Genomic DNA, 5,333 nt, shown 5'->3' with positions numbered 1-5,333 from the left:
GTCACCCCCCATTGAGACACACTGGTCTAGAGAATGTGGTCATGAAACAGAAGCTGCCAAGGCCAACCTCACAGGGTGAGAACCAGACAAATAAGTAGCCTGAGCCCACTCTCTTCTCTGCTCTCAACCTTCTGCAGTGGCTGCCATGGTTGAACCCTGCTAAGAGCCAGAGTTCATGCATGCACACTGGACAGCCTCAGGGCGTAGAGCGAGGGAAGGAGGGGAGAGCGGACCCGGAGGGGAAAAGACAAAGACTAGCACAACCACCAGGTCACAGTCCCCTCTGTGAAAAACACATTCCCGCAATCCTGATATATTCCTTTCCATCATGTAAACCAGTGACATCTCTGTTAGTAGAAAACATGAATTGCTATTTTAAGTTGCTCCAACGAGTTAAATTTAATTAAGCTCGCATGCTCGAAAACACAATTTGAAACTGCAACCTCAAGCACTTACCCAGGAAAAACAAAACAAGTGTAAGTGGCTGCTTCTGAGTTGTTTTTCATTTTCCGTCAATATTCGTTTGGCATTTGTTCATTCAATTTAACAGTAGCAAACAAATCTACAGCTGATACCAGAGGTCTAAGAAGAAATCACAGGAGCATACCGGCTATTTCAGCCTGCTCTCAAATCTGTTTTCCAGGTGTCATGGGCCCTGCCCTACTTGGTGGGGAACTACATGTCCCAGGTCCCCTTGCCTGTTCCCAGGTTCCCATGTGCTCCTGGCGGAAGACTGGAGGGCGGGAAGAGGGGAGAAGCCAGGATTTGTTCCTCTTTTTCTTCTTCAGGTGGTTTTTCTTGTCAGCCTCTGAGTCTCCTGTGCAATTCCAGCTCCCAGGGTTCCAGCTCCTGCCAGGTAGATTTGGATCTTGGTCTCTGGTCATACCATCTCCTCCTGTGTTCTTCCAGCCTCGGATGGGGGTGAGTGGATGGTAGTGGCTTCCTGCTGTTGCTGACCTCACTGATGTCTCATTGTCCCCTGGTTGTTCCCTCTTTCAAAAGACCTAAAGTCATCTTTTTTTTTTTTTTTTCCTGACTGAATCCTGAATGACACAAGGAGATAACCTATACATTAACGAGAATATTCTATCTACTAACTTATCATTTGTTCCTTGCACTTTAGGAAAAGCTTATCATTACTCATGGCAGCAGCCACACATCTTGGCTGTACCTAGTGGAACTCCAGCTTTAGGAAGTACTTTACCACCTTCCCAATCACTCATCCCTCCCGAATAAGCCACCTTCATCCCATTGCAAACTGCAGTCCCTCTTCTGAGAAACATCACCTCTTTCTCCACCCGGTGACCCCATCCTTTAAGGCCTGACTCACATGTCACCCAACCCAAAGCTGCTCCTGCTCTGTCTTCTGCCATGGCTCTCCTCATGCTCCTCTGTGAGCCCTTCTCGGGGATCATTTGCTTCTGCATGCCTCTGCCTTGAGGACAGTCTTACTCATCTTTGTAACTCCACTGCCAATCATGATATCTGGCCTAGAGTCAATGCTGAGTAAATATTTACCCTATGGTTGAGCAGTGAGTGAAAAGTACTTTGTTAAATGTTAAGGCCTAAGCAAATGTGAAGGGTTCTTGTTTAAATGCAAAGGCTGGCTAATGGTGAACTCACAGACACTACTGGTTTGCAGAGAGGTATTTTCCTATATCCATGAAGCTCAGGGCATGGGCTCCTGAGGCCCTTTCAGGGATGTGCATATAGGTATGTGCTTGGGATATGTGAGTGCAGATGTAGGTAAACGTGCGTATGTGTGTGTGAGAGAGAGAAGACATGTGGGGTATGTCCATGTGTCTAAGAAGTAACACTGGAGAGCTCAATGTGTGAGTGTTTGTAAGTGTGTGTATGTGTGTGTCAGAGTGTAGGCATCTACTTACATGTGGTATGTAAGGGATTCTGGTCCATTAGTCACTGCTCTGTCCCTCTGCCACCCAACCCCCACACCTCACCCAGATGCCCCTATGTTCCCTGACACTTCTGAGGTGACTCTCTGTGTGACCCCACCCAGACACACTTGCTGACTAAGGCTGCTTTTTCCTAATGGAACAGAGTTTGCCACCCATAAAAGGCATTTGAGGTCTCAGGAAATGGAAATGGGATGGGAGGGACTCTAAGAGTTTCTACCTCAGCTTCGTGGCAAAGCTTGTGGGCTGATACCAACACCCTCTCTCCCCCTTTGTGGCCTCCGCCTAGACAACATTCCCCAGGCTCCCTTGCAGCTAGGTATGTCCAAATGATACCTCTGGCAAGTGAACTATGGGAAGTAGTGTGTGCCACCTCAGGGTCAGGCCTCAGGTTCTGCCAGCTGGCCCTGGTGGGGTGACCGGCCTTGACCATGCACACGACAAGGCCTGAGGGGAGGTAGAAACAAGACACCTGAGTCTTACAGGAGGAAGGTCTTCTGACTAACCTGGTATCCCGCCCTGGACTGTTAGGAGAGCAAGAAATCAAATCCCATCATGTTCAAGCCTTTACATTTTTTGCAAGAGCAGTTATCCTCCCCTGACTAATAAAGCCTCCTGTAGATAAGACAGTTGAGCCTGAGGAGTTTGTGTGTAGGTGTGTGTTTAGGGGGGGTGTATTTGCACAAGAGTAAGAAATTAGCGCTGGTGTCCACACAAGAAATGAAATCCTCTCCTTCCTGGAGTTGTCAACAAAGGCCACCTCTTTGATCTGCATGGTTCCTCGAGGCCCCACCTCTTCTCCCTCCCCAGCACCACCACGTTTCAGTTGCCCTGCCCTCCCCTCCCTTGAATCAGTGACACACCATGGCTGCCTGCTGAGCCCCAGCACTAAATTGCAGAGCCTGTCAAGCTCCCCCCACTCCACTTCCCAGGCTCTGCATCCTCATTACCGGCTCTTCACAGAGCAACCAGCCTGCCAGCCTCTCCAGCTGGCCTCGAGGTCTCAGGCCCCATTAACCAAGGCAAGTGGCCCTGATTCCCCAGCCTCTCTCCCTCTCCCTGCAAGCTACATAGCAGCCTGTTTGCTTCCATGCACAGACTGCAAGGGAGCAGAAGAGACACAGCTGTTTCTTTCTTGTGTTCAATTTAATGAGTTCTTACAATGCACAAGACACTAGACAGGCAGGGTCTCTTTGACTCTGCACACTGACTCTATGAGGTAGGAATAATTATCCCCACATTACAGATGAAGAAACTGAGGCTCAGGCCACCTGCTCAAGTTCACACAGCTGGAAAGTGGCTGAGCTAGTGTTGTAAGCCAGGTCTGCCAGGTCATGGAGCATGGTCTCCCTGTACTGTATTATCCACATTGAATTGAGCAGAATCAGATTTTAGCAGAAAGAAAGTTTTAGAGTCAGGCCAACTGTTTGACAGCAATTAAAAAAGAGAGAGAAAAAAAGCTTATAAATGACAGCTAAAATTTATTAAGCAATTACTATATGTCAACCACTCTTCTGAGTACTTCACATGTATTTGCTACAAGGAGGTACTGTACATTTTACAGGTGAGGAAATTGAGACTCAGAGAAGATAAGTAACATGCCTAAGGTCTCACAGAGAGGAAGTTTGTGCTCAGGCAAGATTTGAACCCAGGGGCTGGCCCGGTGGCACACTGGAGAGTGCGCCGCTTGGGAGCGCGGTGGCGCTCCCGCCGAGGGTTCGGATCCCATGTGGAGACCGGTTCCCGCTCACTGGCTGAGTGCGGTGCGGGTGCAACACTGAGGGTTGCGATCCCGTTACCGGTCAGTAAAAAAGACAAAAAAGAAAAAAAAAAGATTTGAACCCAGTACTCTCAAATGTCCTCTATGAATGTTCATGATAATTCTGGGAAGCATATTTAATAATTATGTGTCTCATTTTAGAAACAGTGTTTAACTTAACTGCCATGAGGTCACATAGCTAATTAGGGGCAGAGATGGGACTCCAATGAGTGATGAGGGTGGTCTTGCTACTTCTGAATGCATGCTTATGGGAGGACTGAAGAGAGTAAGGGAGCCACATGGACATGTACAGGCAGAGTTTCCAGGCAGAGGGAGCCATCGATGCAAAGGCCTTGAGGCAGGAACAGTGAGAAGTATGTGGCTGGAAGAGAGAGATGGAAAGGCGGAGTAGTAGGAAATGAGGGCAACAAGGTAGTAGCCAGGAGCCAGGTTCTGGAAGGCTTGCAAATATGTTCACTCTTGTGTTCCAACTCTGAGGATTTGCTGGGTGCCGGTGTTAAGAAGGATTCTGAGGCTGTATTCAAACTCAATGGGACAGAATATGATGAGTCTGGAAGAACCTGCCTCATATTTGCTGTTTCTGGTCTAGGGATCAGAATAGTTAGAATTACCAGTATAAGTTGTACAGTCCCCTCTACTGGCACGTGGTTTCAAATGCTGGACTTGCCTGAGCACAGGGCCAGCTGGTAAGGGGAAGGCACATGGCTGCTCTGTTGTGTAGGATTAGCACAGAGCTGGTGTGACTCAGTGACAGCTCCAGACCTCAGAAGCCTCTTATCAACTTCCAAGCCGGAGCCTGCACTGGGGGCCAGGCTCTGTCCCTGCTCTCCTGCCTTTGCCCCTCCTGAGACACGGGGCTTCCCCTAGTGCCAAGGCACCCCATCCTCACTGGCAGCTACTTCACCCTGTCACTGAACAAAGGAGCCACATTCCTGTCAACATGATTGGGATTCTGGGGGCAGAGTTCCCCACTGATGCCTCCATCCTCAGGTGCAGCAAGCATCCATTCCCACAGCCTTCGGGACAGCAGGCAGGGTTGGGATCAAAGCCCTATTGACCTGGCTTCTCAGTGTCCTCTCTTGCTCCCCTCTCACAGCCTCTTCTGTGCAAGCAGTCAGAGGGGTCTTGTTGAAACCGGGCTCAACTCCTGTCCTTCCTCAGCTCAACCCCTCCTCCACCCCCACTGCAGCCCATCTCACATGGTTGAAGTCCTCTAGCATGGCCCACAGACCCCCGCCATCTGCTCCTCACCCCTCTGACTTCCTCTCCTTCTGCTCCCCACTGCTCACTCTGCAGCCTGGGCTCCCTGCTGCTCCTCCAACTTGCCCAGGGGCTCCTGCCTCAGGGCCTTTGCACTCACTTTTCCCTTTGTCTGGAAGCTCTTCCTCCAGATGTCACTGCTGGGCCTCCTTCAAGTCTCTCTGTTCCAATGTCACCTTCTCAGGGCAGCCATCCCTAACCATCCTATTTAACACTGTGGGCTTCCCCAAACCTCTTACTCCACTCCATTTTTCCCCATTGTCCTTTTCTTGACTGACAGAGGGTATTGATTACTTACTATGCTTACTGTTAATTGTCTGTCTTTCTCTCCTTCCACCAGAATGTCAGCTCCTGAGGTCAGGATTCCCCCCCCCCCCCCC

The sequence above is a fragment of the Galeopterus variegatus genome, unplaced genomic scaffold, assembly GCF_000696425.1.
Source record: "Galeopterus variegatus unplaced genomic scaffold, G_variegatus-3.0.2 Scaffold3596, whole genome shotgun sequence".
In the NCBI taxonomy this organism is placed as follows: Eukaryota; Metazoa; Chordata; class Mammalia; order Dermoptera; family Cynocephalidae; genus Galeopterus; species Galeopterus variegatus.
The sequence above is the reverse complement of the archived record's forward strand: the minus strand, read 5'-3'. Positions refer to the sequence as shown.